Source organism: Agelaius phoeniceus, chromosome Z, assembly GCF_051311805.1.
Source record: "Agelaius phoeniceus isolate bAgePho1 chromosome Z, bAgePho1.hap1, whole genome shotgun sequence".
Lineage (NCBI taxonomy): Eukaryota > Metazoa > Chordata > Aves > Passeriformes > Icteridae > Agelaius > Agelaius phoeniceus.
The window spans coordinates 84,501,025-84,515,436 of NC_135303.1; positions in this window are offsets into that span (position 1 = coordinate 84,501,025).

Here is a 14,412-nt window from a genome sequence, read left to right on the forward strand (position 1 = left end):
AGGGGGGCTTTGTCCTCCTTGCCCTTCTCTTTCTGGGCTCTACACCCCTCCTCTCCTGCAGAGAAAAGGCTCAGGGATTAGTAAACATCTTCACCCTGCCTGCTGGGAATTGTGCATCACCCAGGCAGAGCAGGGGTGGGAGCTTTCAACCAGCTTAGGGAGGCTGGAGCTGTAGAAGTGCAGAGTTATCCTGTAAGGATCAGGGCACACTACAGGTGTGGGCTGGCCAGGCTCTGTGCAGGGGCTCTCCACACAGGAAACCTGGTCCTTGCTGCACTCCCACCTCTATTCCACAACAGCAGTGTGGCACTGGGGTCCTGAGCCACCAGTAATCCACCCTGACCAAAGCCTTGCCCTGCTCAGAGCCCCAGAGCCAGAATGTGAGCAGTCCCCTCCTCTGCACCCATGTGCAAGAGCCTATCCCTACCTGAGACTCCTTCTCTGCAAATGCTCTGGAAAATCAATGGCTGCTGCTGCCAGGGGTGTGCAGCCAGAGCAGGCACAAGGCTAAAGTGCACGAGGGTTTTCCAGCCTGGAGAGGCTGTGCAGACACAGGGGTGAGCAGGACAAAGAGCACTGGCTGACTCAACTTACTCCCTTTGGTGCTTGTCTCCAGAATGTGGGTGCAGCCTCTCGGTCCCAAGTTTCCTCTTTCCTTCTGTGCCAGGAGATCTCTGCTCTTTTCCCACACTACCACACATCACCCTGCAGATCTCCACCCCCAGGTCCTCTATGTTCCCCAGCTCCCTGTTTATGAGACAGCTGTTTCCTGAAAAACATCTCATGCTTTCTGCCCTGTGGGAAATAGGAGCTGAGGGCTCAGCAGGGGCCATCACAGGGCGAAAGGAGCCTGGCCAGTTTGAGGAGCCCAGGGTACAGGGGAGAAGGTCTCAGCCCCAGCCTGGTGGTGTCCAGTGGCACCCAGGGACAGTGGATGCAGCCGGACTACATTTCCCAGTGCCTGTGTGCTGCTGAGCCCATCAGGGCCGTGCATGTTCCACACCCAGCACCATGGCTGCAGGCTGCAGCAGCCCTCTTCCAGATGCCAGCAGGGACTGGCAAGGTCCCTGCTGTGCAGGCACATTGCTGTGCCCCCTTTGCCTCCTTGTCACTTCAGCTGCAAAGCCATTGAGGGGTTGTGTGCAGCATGAAGGCTGCAAATATTTGTAGTGTCATTAATATTCTCCCAGCATAGTCAGCACAGCACCTGGCAGCATTTGCTCGCTGCCTCCTGTTATCTCGTCGATGCTTCTCATGTCTGAGTGCCAGAGCTGTGACATCCATGGAGACAGAATCCACATCCATCCCTGTCTCCTAGTGCTGGACAGTGATTTCAGCTCCCTGCTCTGCTTCTCCTCAAGCAAACACCAGTGCCTGTGCCTGGGGGGCACTGATGCCTGAACCCAGCTGAGTGCGTGTCTGCTGGAAGCCCCATGGGGGCAGTGAAATTGAAAACACTGAGAGCACTGATAAAAGAAAGCCAACCCTCACCTCTGAAAGGAGGGACAGGCAGCTCTGGCTGTGCCTGCACCACGTGTAACCCAGGGTGATGTGACGTGCGGCCACGTGAGCACAACTGCACAGAATCACAGAATGGTTTGTATTGGAAAAGACCTTAAAGATCATCTTGTTCCTGCCATGGGCAGGAACACCTTGCACTAAACCGGGTTGTTCAAAGCTCCATCCAACCTGGCCTTGAATAGTGCCAGGGTTGGAACATCCACAGCTCTGGGCAACCTGTTTCAGTGCCTCACCACCCTCACAGAGAAAATTGTTTTCCTAATATCTAATCTAAACTTACTCTTTTTGAGTTTGAAGGCACTGCCCCTTGTCTATCACTTCACAGTTCCTGATGAAGTCCCTCTGTCCCTCTCTGATTTCCCTGTAGCCCCCTTTAAGATACTGGAAGGTTGCTCTGAGGTGTCCACACAACCTTCTCTTGAACCTTGAGCATCCCCAGCTTTCTCAGCCTGTCTTCATGGGGGAGATGTTCTAGTCCCCTTATTAGCTCCAAAGCCCTTTTCTTGACTTGCTCCAACAGTTCCAAGTCCACATCCTTGCAGTGATTCAGCACTACAGGGATGGGACCTTCACAGATCACCAGGAGCCGGTCACTTCTTGCCAGGCAGGGACAGTGCAACCATCTCCAGCATTACCCACCCTGCTCCTGAACCAGCCTGAACACCTTATCCCACAATACCTGGCCATGCTCCCATCCTTCAACACTGCCCAGCGGATGACAGGGCTTTTCCTTGTCCTCTTGACCTGGACCTAGGAAATGTGGCTCTCAACAGCTCCACGCTCATCTCACAAGGTTGTGTCAGCATTTCTTCAACTCCTGCATCTTGCCAAGCAATTAGTAACACTCCCCAGGGATTTTGCAGCACACCTGAAGGGCTTATGGTTCTGCCAGACGTGAGGCAGGAGCACAGATGCCAAGAACCTGGTCTGGCTGCAGTGCTGGGACAAGCAGGGCCATACTAGAGTGGGCTGGCCTGTGACCCACAGCACCAGTTACAGGAGAGCACGTGTCCTGGTTTCATCTGGGATAGAGTTCATTTTCTCCCCAGTAGCTGTTTCAGTGCTGTGATTTGGATTCAGTTGAGAATAATGCTGATAACACACTGATGTTCCAGCTGTTGCTCAGCAGTGTTTACCCTAGCTCAAGCACTGCTCAGTTTCCCAGGCTCTGGCAGGGAGCAGGTGCACAAGAAAGCAGGAGGGGGCACGGCCAGGAGAGCTGACCCAAACTGCCCAAAGGGATATTCCATGCCATGGAACACCATTCCCAGGAGTTGCTGATAACTGCTGCGTACCAATAAGTGGGTGGTGAGCAAGTGTTTTGTGCCTCATTTAATTCAGTCTGGTTTTATTCTTCTCCTTTTAATGAAAATTATGATTTTTAATTTCTATTATTATTAATAACAACAACAACAGCAGCAACAGCAACAACAATATTGTTTAAATTATTAAATTGCTCTTATCTCTACCCACAATTTCCCCCCCCCCCGCCAAATTTTCTCCCCATGGAGAAATGAGTGAGTGAGGATCTGTGTGGTACTGAGTTGCCAGTTGTGGTTAAACTGCGACATCAGGGCAGCCAGAGCCTTCACCCTGGTTCATCACTGCCCTTTGGTCTGTATGGCTTGATGTTGCTGCAGGGAGGAGCTCAGAAGCAGCACAGCAATGCGTAGGGGGAGTCTGGTGAGGGCATGCATAGCTCAGCACAGTGCCTGCCAGAGACCCTACAGAACACACCCACATGCACAATTCACCCCAGAGATCCTGACACTAGCAAACCAGCATCCTCCTGCTTCCCCTGGCCTCCTTTCCCATCCAGAACTCACAAAAAGAAGACCTTCTGGGGGAAAGCAACACTGGAGAACCATTCCCCCTTGAGCACTGAGCTTCTGCTTGAGAAGGACACATCCCACCCCAGCCCCATCGGAGTGAGTGAGAGAGATGCTCCGAGTCCCTTCTGCTCTCCTGACCCTAGGCAGAGATGGTGAAGCCCTGCTTATTCTCCCTGATGCCTGAGCAAGAGGTGGGTGCTGCACGGAGCTCCCCACCCTTGAGCCAGTGGTCAGCCAGGCTACAGCTCTCTGAGTAACTCCCCCGCTGGCCCATGGTCCTGTGATCATCCACACCATGGATTTTTGTTTCCTGACACAGCTACAGCTTGGGCTAAATAGGGCAGGTTAAAGGGAGGTCACTGCTCAGATTATTCACAAGAGAAAATATGGACACAGCTGCCTCCAGGTAGAGAATTTATCTGTGTGCCTGTCCTCCTGTGTCTGTTGCCTTCCCCTCTCTGTGCCTGGGTGCAGGGGAGCAGAGACCATGCTGTGCTCTAGATGCCCATGGGAGCCCTTCTGCTGGTGGTCACCATTGCCAAAGCCACGTGTGGGCAGTGATGACGTGTCCAGGTGTTGGAGGAGCTGGAAAGCAAAGGATCAGTTCCCTGTACACTAGAAAACTGGGAGCTCCCCGTGACTGCAGGCATTTCCTAGCCCTTTCCCATGTCCTTGTGCCCTTTCCAGACAGGGCAGGCTGAGGCTGGAACATGGCCTCCCAATGAGGGGGAGGAAGGCAGCTGTGCTGTGTTTGTCATGGAAGCTGCCACTTGGAGCCAATTCAATCACAGCTCTTTATTGCTTCCCCCAGCTGTTGAAAATCTCATTATGTTTAGCGAGCTCCGTGAGCAGCCCTGCCAACCTTCCTTGTGTCCTGTCTTCTTGCATGAGTCCAGGCACCCTGGCTGCTGAGGAAGGGCATCTGCACACTCCATGGGGCCTGGGATGAAAAACCTGCACCCCAGCATATATAGATGGATCTGGCACGGACAAAGTGTACTGGGATTTTCCATGAAGACAAAGGCAAAGGTAGGGGGTGTGTGTTTTTGTAAGTGGGGACATCTCAACAGCATGAGAGCAAGGGCACGGGGCTACCCACAGACAGCAGCCTTGTACTCCACTGTGGGTCAAAAATGGAGAAAGAGGGTGGGTCCTGCTTGGCTCTCTTAGTGTCAAATGGAGGCTGATGGTCCCAGGTCACTAGCACAATAAGCAGAGGACAAATAGCAGCAAGTGGGATATGTGCTGGCTCCAGCACAAGGCAGAGCTGAGACAAATGGCACAGGGCTTTGATCTGCTGTGTCCTGCATGCTAGATCCTGGTTCCATTAATGCCTCTGATTGCCCTGACCTCATTTCTGTCCACCTGTGTCATGGGTGGCTGGCCACCCCACCCTGCGGAGCCCTTGTTCTCTAGTGGCTGATTTCACCAGCCCTGGACTGACTGGTCTCTGGGGGTAATTACAAGAGACACCCGGTGCTGCAGGCTGTGGGTGAGCCAAGTGTGTCACCACCAGCCCAGCGCCTGACATGTAAGTGACACCACGAGGCATGGCAGGCCCTTCCTTATGGGTCATTCAGGAGCATCTCTGTGGCTGCCCTGTAGCCTGGATTCTCACAAAAAGGGATCATAAAAGGCGTTATGCATGTTTTTGCTGGCTGAAGGGCCATAGGGCTCCCCACAGGAGGTTGTGGCACAAGACAGAACCTTCCCTTTTCCCCCATGTCTGCTGTGATGCTGCTGTAGGTCTGCTCAGTATCTTGACCTTGGACTGATCTTGGGCTGGAGCACACGTGGCTTTATGCACATATTTATACAACAAAGGGCAGCTGCTCTCCAAGCTCTGGGCACTGTGCCACCCACACCACTCACACTGACTTACCAGGACACAGTGCCCTCTTCTCTCCTATTCTCCCCACCTGCCCAGCCTCTGTGGAGGATCATTCCACGCCAAGCTTTGGTCAGGGGCTGGGTGCTGGGAAGACAGCAGGCTCCCAGGGCTTCTGCAGGGCCACACTCGGAGGAAAGGAGGGAGCAGGGGCCCAGCCAAGACCTTGGCATTCCAGTATCCCATATGTGAAGGAGGCTGCTTTGGGGAGGTGTAGCATTCTATGGCTGGCACCTGCAAAGCCAGGACATGGACAGGAATCCCAGGACAGGTCAGGCAGGAGCTGTGCCAGCTCAGGGTCCCACTGGCAGCAGTGATGCCTCCTCCAGTGCACCATGGGTGCAGCACCTGGCAAGATGATGGGACTGTGAAGACCATAGAATACCAGATAACACCACCAGGTGGGCCACCTTATCCCCTTCACCACACCAGTGGCTTCATTTCACTGGAGAAACCACAGTTTGACTTTTTCTTCCCTTTTTGTATGGTTCCTTTTGCAGTCACATCTCTCAGATACCTGGTTGGCATATATGGTTCCTCAGGATTTGCTTTTCCTTGGAAGCTGTACAGGCTAAGAACTGTAAAATGGGGAAGTCCAAGCCTTTTGTTTAATGGGATAGAAGGAGAGACTCCAGGCTCCACCAAATACTCCATCAGTTCTCCAGGAAAGAGAACTGTGATGGCTGGGGTCAGCACATGGAGTGGGGTGTAACATTTAAAAGGGAGCAATGCAGAGAGGCTTGAGTGGCGAAGGAGCTGCAGGGTGAGAGGTTTGTCAAGGTGACAGAGAGCTGCTCAGGCAGCTGGAGAGACCACTGACACAATATGCCACCCATGATGGAGAGCAGATGGGGGGAATAAAGGGTGTATCAAGCACGAGGGCAGAAAAAGCAGATCAGGAGCTCTGATCTTGGTGCAGAGAGTCTGTAGGCAGCAGGGTTTGGGGGGTAGCTAGTCTGACCTGAGATACTGCCCCAAATCTTAAAATTCCCGCCTCCTGGGCTTAGCCACGTTCCCTGTCCAAGAACCAGGGTGGGATGTGCTGGAGATGGCTCTGGGAATGGAAACAGGAATGGCTGGGCCAGATGTGGAACTGCTTGGATGCCAGAGCGGGACACCTCATGTCTGAGCGCATCGTCCTCAAACCAAAATGCAGCATCCCATCCCCCCATTCCCTCCCCACCTCCCCCAGCCTTATTCCACTCTGCTCCCAGCTGTGAACTGCTTATGTCCAATTTTATGTGCTAAAAATACCTTTCTGGCCAGTCAGCAAATGCACAGCCAAATGGGAGATGTTGGCAGTCTGAGCATGAAGAGGATTTGGGGTGTATTTAGGGTTGGTGTGGGCTGCAGCACCAGACCAGGAGGGCCTGGATGGCCTGGGCAGTGGGCTTGCAGATTTCCAGAGGGATTTTAATCAGGGTGGCAGTGCCAAAGCAGAGTCTTGCCTAGCTTGACTGTGTGCTTGTGGGGAGAAGGCATGTACAAGTGGACTCAGAAAGGTGGGGAGATACTCCCTGTGGAAAGCAGTCAGCAGGTTCTGCTCCCTCCCCGAGAAGAGATGATGTAGCAGTCATAGCAAAGGGATTATCCAACCCTCAGGGCCTATCCCTGCTCTGCCCAGCACCCAGGAATGCCCTCCTGGGAACCCTGCAACATGCTGGGCTCTCCCCTGTCACAGCTCTGCTCTCAGCACACCTATCTTGGATCAGACCTGGCAGCTCTTCCAGCCTCCATAGGAGCAGAGATGGTAGCCTTGTGCTGGCCTTTGTAGCCTTGGATGAACAGTTTCACAAGAGAGAATCCCTGCCCCTGCCACTGTCCCCAACTGGCTGACAACAAAGGCGCCCCAGTTCCACCCCTCTCTGAGGCCAACAAGGCTCCCTGCAGACCTCCCAGATATTTTACTGGGTCCAAGGCAGTCCATGATAAGTGACCATGACCAGGCTCACCTGTCAGGATCAGGGCTGATCCCTCTGCCCCCCAGCACTGTTGGGGCTCCCCTTACCCTCCTGCTTCCCATAGGTCTGGGGTTCTGCTCCCAGCTCTGCAGATGAGCTGTAGGGGTTTAAGATGTCTGTGTTCTATCCTCATTTTGGGAAAGGGGCTGGACAGTTCCTAATTTCAGGGTGGCATGGAACATGGGCCATTGTCTTGATAGCACTGCAAGATCCCTGTGAAGGAGGTTTGGGTCTGGTGGGGTTGGGAAAGTGTTGTCTTATATATTACAACAGTTCTATTATCATTATAGTGTAAGGATTCCATAGCACCAGAGTTTCATACCTCCTCAATGTTTCTCACAGACAGCTCCTCTAAGGGCTGACTGTTCTTGGTCCTTGTAGCAGCCATCTGACTCCAGTTCCCACCAATCCACTCTTTTATACCTCTTGTTCTTATTTGCCACAGGTGTTGCCTGTTATCATCTGGCCTGCTCCTAGTCTTTAGTAATTGGTTTCAGCTGCAGCTTGTTGGGGGATAAGATTACATTCTACATTACCTTCATTTACCCATACTGTGTCCCCCTACAGGAAAGTTGCTGGAGTGGTGAGGAAGAATCCACAGTGGGGTTCAGTACTGGGTTCTGGCTGGATCCTGTAGGCATTTTCCAGTTCTCCCTGCCAGAACATGCTCTAGGTTCCAGCAGCACAGGCTGCAGCCCTGACTGAGGCAGACTCTGTGTCCTGGTGAGGGACCAGCACCACGTGGGGACCCAGACCAGGTCACACAGGGTCATGTGCTTGTGCTGTGCAGGGAACAGAGCCCTTCCTGGCTTTCCCATGGATGGATCTGACTGGGCTACCCTCCTCAGGCCTGAGCCTGACCCAGCAGCTTTGGGTTGACATCCCAGCCTGGCTGTAGCCCAGCCCATCGCCTGACCATCATCTGGCACCACCATCTATAGGTACAACCCACAGTGGGCTCCCTTGGGACAGGTGTGAGCTCGGGAGGACAGTAAGACCCTAACATAGTGCTGCTGTTTGTGAGTTCTGACACAGTAATAGACTTTACTATAGGGGAACATGGTGGCTCTGTTAGCAGTGCTTCCACGAAGCCTGATTCTCAAAAGCCACAGCTGCTTCTCCTTTTCTTTGTGGTTTTGTGGATGGTTTTGAGCCTCCAGTGCTCTTCTCTATCTGAAGTAAATCTGATTGTAAATTTCAGGTGATTTGGGTTTTTCTCTCTTCAGTCTGAAAGTTTGAGTCCTGGTAGTTCTTTGACAACCAAATGGACCTTCATGAAACAGCCCATCAATCACATTTGCAATGATATTGAATTCAATGCATATGGCTGAGTGTGTTGGCTATCAGAATTTCTTCAGCATTTTTCTAATGGATGCTATACACAAAGAAAAGAGCAAATCTCAAAACAATGATAAATTTCTAAGGAGGGACAGGCCAAACACAGATTTCCAGGCCTCAGGACAGGGGAAAAGAAATAATTTCATTGGGGTAATAGGAAGCCTGTTGTACCACTTGTGAATTTTTGAAGCTTGGTTGTTTAATTCCATTGGTTCTGCTTCCTTCACATACCAAAGAGAGTCAGTGAGAGTGTCGGTGTCTAACTCTGCGATTTTATCAGGACAAGACCAGTGAGTGCTGGCTGTGGCCATTCTCCTGCACAGGAATAAGAAAAACCTGGTTCCCAAAGGACAGGGATCTACCAAGGAAACAAGAAGGATGTATTTCAGTACTGCTGAAAGCTTTCTGGAAGACTTCACAACAGCTGCATATGACACAGCTGGACTTGATGCAATGATGTTCCCAAATGGATCTTAGGAGACATCTAGTTTACAGAAAGCCCTCAGTGTTGCTGGCTTACTGGGATATTGCAGATAGATATACCAAGCACTGTCCTGAGGATGGTGGTTCCTGGGAAAGGATCTGCCAGGGAACTCGGCCAATGAGTTCCTGCTGAGTGGTGAAAAACACCCTGGGTGACAGCACCCATTCCTGGAACACTGAGGGTTGCACTGTAGGGCAATTGTGCTTGTCTATCTAGGAAAACACAGAGAGAGAGAGAGACTCTGTAAAGCACAGAGTTGAAAGAGGAATGGCCCAGGAGAGCTGCAACAGCACAGGGAGTCAGGACTCATGGAAGCTTGAAGTTGTGCAAGAGTTTGTGAGCTGAAAAGGGGCTCAGAGAAGAGCTTGGTGGTGACCTCTGCAGGAACAGGAGACTTGGGGGAGTGTGAGTGTGCCCCAAATGAAGAACATTTAGGGAATTCTTTCCCATAGCCAAGGACCCTACCTGACCTCAACAGTAAAAGGAACAAGACACCTCCATCCATCTCCAAGGAGACCCTTTTATCCCCACATCGTCCACACTATCCTTGTTGAGTGCTTCCCATCCTAAAAGCACTGACAAAGAGTAGCTCAGAGCAGGAAAGGTTTGGAGAAGAAAGGAAAAGAGAACACTTCCAGGTTCAGGAACTTGTCTGACCTGGAAACACTACTGATGGGATTCAACAGCAAGAATTTTGCTGCTGGATCTGTTCAAGGTAATAGGAAGAGAGATTTTTGGAAGTATTTAAAAGATAGGTAGATATGGTAGGAACATAGGAACATGTTTTAGTGGTGGGCTTATTGTGCTGGCTTAGTGGTTAGACTTGATCACCATAGAAGTGTTTTCTGACTTAAATCATTCCAGGATTTGAAAGAGAAAGTGATGATGTGGCCTAGGGTGGCATTGGGCACATGAATCAGGGGTGTGTTCCTCAACATCCTCCACTAGATCTGGAAGGAGAGAGACAGACCTGAGAAGGTTTTGGAGGTGCTTGTTTTGGAGCAGGGGAATGGGAGCCTGAGGTAGCCAGGAAAGAGGCTGGACTAAGACACCTGGGAGACTGCATGGAGCCTGTACCCACTGTCTGTGGGAGGATGTGTGAGAATCAACACTGAGGCTGGTGGGACGCTCTCATTCCAAAGAGGAAGCCTCTTGCACCACATGTGACTCCCCTGTGGGGCTGTCTCACTTCTGTGTGAGCGCCTCTCCTGCGCAGGACTGCGCAGACACCTTTCCTGAGTGGCCCTCGCCGAGTCCTGCCCGGGGACTTCATGCCAGCATGGCCCTGCCAGAGCTGGCCCTGACATTCTTCCTGGCCCTTGCTCCTCTGCTGCTGGCACGGGGACAGATGCACCACGGCCCTGTGACTCCGTGGGAACGTCAGGAAGCAGGTAAGAGCGGATTGTGCCTCTCTCTTACGGAAATGGTTTTGCTGCTCCTCTACCTGCATATTTGCTACACGGCCTTACCCTACTCAGCCCATAGCTGAGGCTGTGGGAGGGTTGGAGCTGGTGTCTGCATATGCCTGAGACACTCAGGCATCCCTCATGTTGTGGGAGGACATGCCCTTTGGGATGGAGGGCACCAAGCCTCGATGTGCTGGGAATCGTCCATGAGCGTGGGACTGGCAGTGTCCCTCTAGGAAGTGGGTAGTGTTGCTGGGAGCAGGAGGTGGCCGGATCTTGTTGTGCAGCAGACAGATGAATCCAGAGCAATCAGAGCAGTGATGGCCTTTCTGGGCAGCTCAAGCAGCACCCCTGTCACAGGTGATGATGGTGTTCATCAAAGGTGTGACCTGTGAGCTCTGTTAGCTGGGATGCCTGCTCTCTCCCATAGTCCCTGGGGTGCAGGGAGCTGTAGTTTGATGGGATTGTTCATATCAAGAGGCTTGTTCTGCTCTTTCTACATGCCAGCAGGGTTAGGGGCAGCTCCTGGGTCTCTGCTAGGTTCTTCCTGCAAAGAATGTGGGCTTTCCTGTGGTGATTATATGCAGTGCCCTGTGCTTGCTGGTACCTGTTGAGGTCCCCATGGGGCACAGCATGGCTAGGGGACCTGAGCTGTGAGTATGCTCTCTGTAGGGAAATGGGAGCAGAAGTGGCTAGCCAAATCATCAGATGGGTTGTGAGTCATGCTGCCTATCACTGGTGGCTCAAGGATGCTGCCCTTCCAGAAGTGGGCAGCTCTCAGCAGGGCAGGATGGAACCTTTCTCTCCTAGTCTGTACTCATGTCTGAGACTGACCCAAAAGGATCCTGGATGTCACCCTCGGGCAGGGTGTGTGTTACTTCAGGGTGTTTAATGGCAGGAGGGGGGAAGGTGTGTGAGGGGGATGCCTGACGAGGCTGGAACCAAGTCAAGGGTTTTGTGTCTGTCAGGTAGTTTTCTCTCAGTGAGGTGTGTGCTCTGAGGGGCACTGGGAGAGACACTGTTGAGGGGGAAGGAGTTTCATGTATGCGCTATGTGGTCTAAAGGGATGGGGCTGGTGACCACTGTCCTTTGGGGTGGAGAGCTGGCAAGAGTGTTGCCATGATGGCGTGGAGATCCGCTGCCAGAAAAGGGAAGTGGTGAGTGCTGGTGGGAAGTGGGCAGCTGTAGCTCAAGAGAGGTGTTTTATCCTCCTTTAGGGAAGGCCAGCTCCATGCCCACTGCCTCCTCATGGACTTGTTTTGCACTGGGTGAGCAAGTCTAGGCGACATGTCTGCCAGGGCAGGACAAGGCAGACTCATTTTGGGTGAAGTGCAGAGGCTAGGCTCAGCTCATTGAGCAGGGTGTGAGCTTTGTGGTCACTGGCGTGAACTTCGGTGGTCTGAGGGGCAGACTCTAGTTGAAAGCTTCTTTCACCCAGTGCAGAAAAAGCTGATTAGCACACAGAGTCAAGGGATTTGATTTATTTACAGTTCTGCACAGAAAAGATTTGCTAGGTGGCAAATCTTTGTGCTAGGTGGCAAATCCATACAGCCAGCACACCGAGGCAGACAAAAGCAGGTATACTGACAGAGACACAATCTTACTGAAGTCACTGCTTGCTTGCGTTACTATGACTCATCCTTTCCCCTCTTCACTGTAAAAGCACAGCGTTCCAAGAAATCATGGTACAGGCTAGGAGAGTGGTGGTCTTTTTGAGAGAAGGAGGTAAATGAGCTGAGAACGTGGGATTTTTACTACAATTAAGAGCAAGGATTCATCGCTAGGGCGATGAATAATGTGACAAAACTCGTCAAAACAGGGTGTTTTCTAGCTCATGGGTAAACATCCTGGATGAGAAGGGTGTTATTTTTTTTTTGTTTTTGCTCTTTCAAGGACTTAGACGATTCATTTTCTGCCTGCCTCATTCCTGTAGTTACTGCTCCCACTGCAGAATTGCTTGGTTCTTTCTCTTGTTATCTGCAAACTTCACTCCTATTACTCACCATTGCTGCTGGCAGTCACTTCATGGGACCAAGCTGTGGAATCTGGAATGGCAGCAGAGACTGCCTGGGCCTGGTGCACTCCCACAGCCCCTGGATTTGTGGGAGAGAGCGGCATCCCCCAGGCTGCTGGACCCCTCTGGCTGGGGTGTCTCCTCAGCAGCAGGTGGGCAGGATAACCCTGTGGATTACCCTCCTGCACTGCCCTGAGGGTGTGGGGAGGGATAAAGCATCTGGGGGATGGGGCTCATCCTGGGAGGTGCCATCTCTGCCACCCCTCTGAAGAGAGAGGGATTGGCACCCCTCTGCATGGAACTCCCTCATCCTCATGGATGCTGCTGCAGCCCAGTGACCTCAGGCTCTGACTCCTGGCCTTTGCACACAGGAAAATGCAAAATTCCCTCCAACTGGGATCCCAAACTGCGGTTTACTCCGAGCAAGGGCTACTATGCCTTGTATGAAGTGGTGCGGCTCAGCTGTGCTGGGGAGTTTGTGCCGTCTGTCCCACAGATTGAGTGCATTTCCAGAGGGGCCCAGATCCTGTGGAATGAGATTCCCACCTGCAAGGGTAAGCACAGCCCTGCACCACCCTGACCCAGGTCCCTGAGCTGCTGGCAGACCCTCTGTGACCGGGTCGTGCAGATGACAGTGCAGGAATGGCAGACCCGGATGCCTTGGCTTTCCCCATGTCCTGGCACTGACAAGGCTCTTTTGGTCTCAGCCCCTTGCTGTAGGCACCTGCAGGGCTCTGTGCTCCTGTGGAGAGGAATCCTTCCCAGCCAGCATCTCCTGCCTCAGCATGAAGTAGGAATAGCTGCAGGGGGTTCTGCTTTTCCCCTGGAAAGCTTCTCTAGGGTTTGGGATGTCTCTGGTGTGGGAGGCTGTTACTGCAGCATGGCTCACCTGCACATGAGGGAGACAAGAAAATGGGGGCTCAAACACTCCATGGAGGGGCCAGAATCCAAGGGAGGCTTGTGAGTCCTGGGGATGGGGTGATGAGGAGCCCTGTGTGCTTGGAGAGTGCCTAGGCACATGACACTCGTATGTGTTGGGGTGAATAGTCAGAGTCATGAGAGACCTGTCCCAAGCCTCCGCTCATAACCTCCCAAAAGTACTCCTCACCCAATTTTACCTCTGACAGAAACATGCCAAAGGCCTGCTTGGTGGGACCCCAGACTCCAGCTGGCACCAGCCCGTGACAGTTACACAGAGAATGAAGAAGTGACTCTGAGCTGCAACAATGGTTTCCAGCCGTCCTACACCCATGTCAAATGTGCTAGCAGGGTTCAGCCATTGAATTATTCTGTATCTCTAAAGGAAGACGTGTGGCTGGGGAGAAACCAAAGTGGTGTGTGGATTCACGTTCAGGGGAACATCGTGTGCATTGGTAAGCAGGGTGTCAGGAAGTGCTTCCTACCAAACTCTTGGTCAATTTCTGCCCCGTTCATCCATCTCTGAGCTTCCACCATCACTGTGGCCAGGAATGCAATTCTGATGCCATATCAGGGCCGCTTGGATCTCAGGCACTGGATACCTGAGACCATTCCCTTAGTGAATTCTGGCACATCCTTGTCCACCACCTGCCTGGACAGGCCCCAGCCCCAGCTGACACTCACCCACAAGGAAAGCCCCATCCCAACCAGCCTTGCCAAGGTGTCCCATCATAGCAGATGGATGTGCCACCTTCCCTCTCCTTTCGTTGGCTAGGGGGACTGCTGGGGATTGCTGAGGCCCCACCACATACCCTGCTCCTCCTTGAAACCTCCCAGCCCAACTAACATGCACTTTCACCTCTGCCAGAAACATGCCAAAAACCCCACTGGGACTCCAGACTCCGGCTGGCACCAGACCAGGAGAGTTACAGGAAGAATGAAGAAGTGATTCTGAGCTGTCCCAAGGGTTTCCAGCCACCCTTCACCCGTGTCAAATGTACAGGAAAAGTTCTGTCTGTTATCAATGGAAAACCTATACACAGAGAAGCT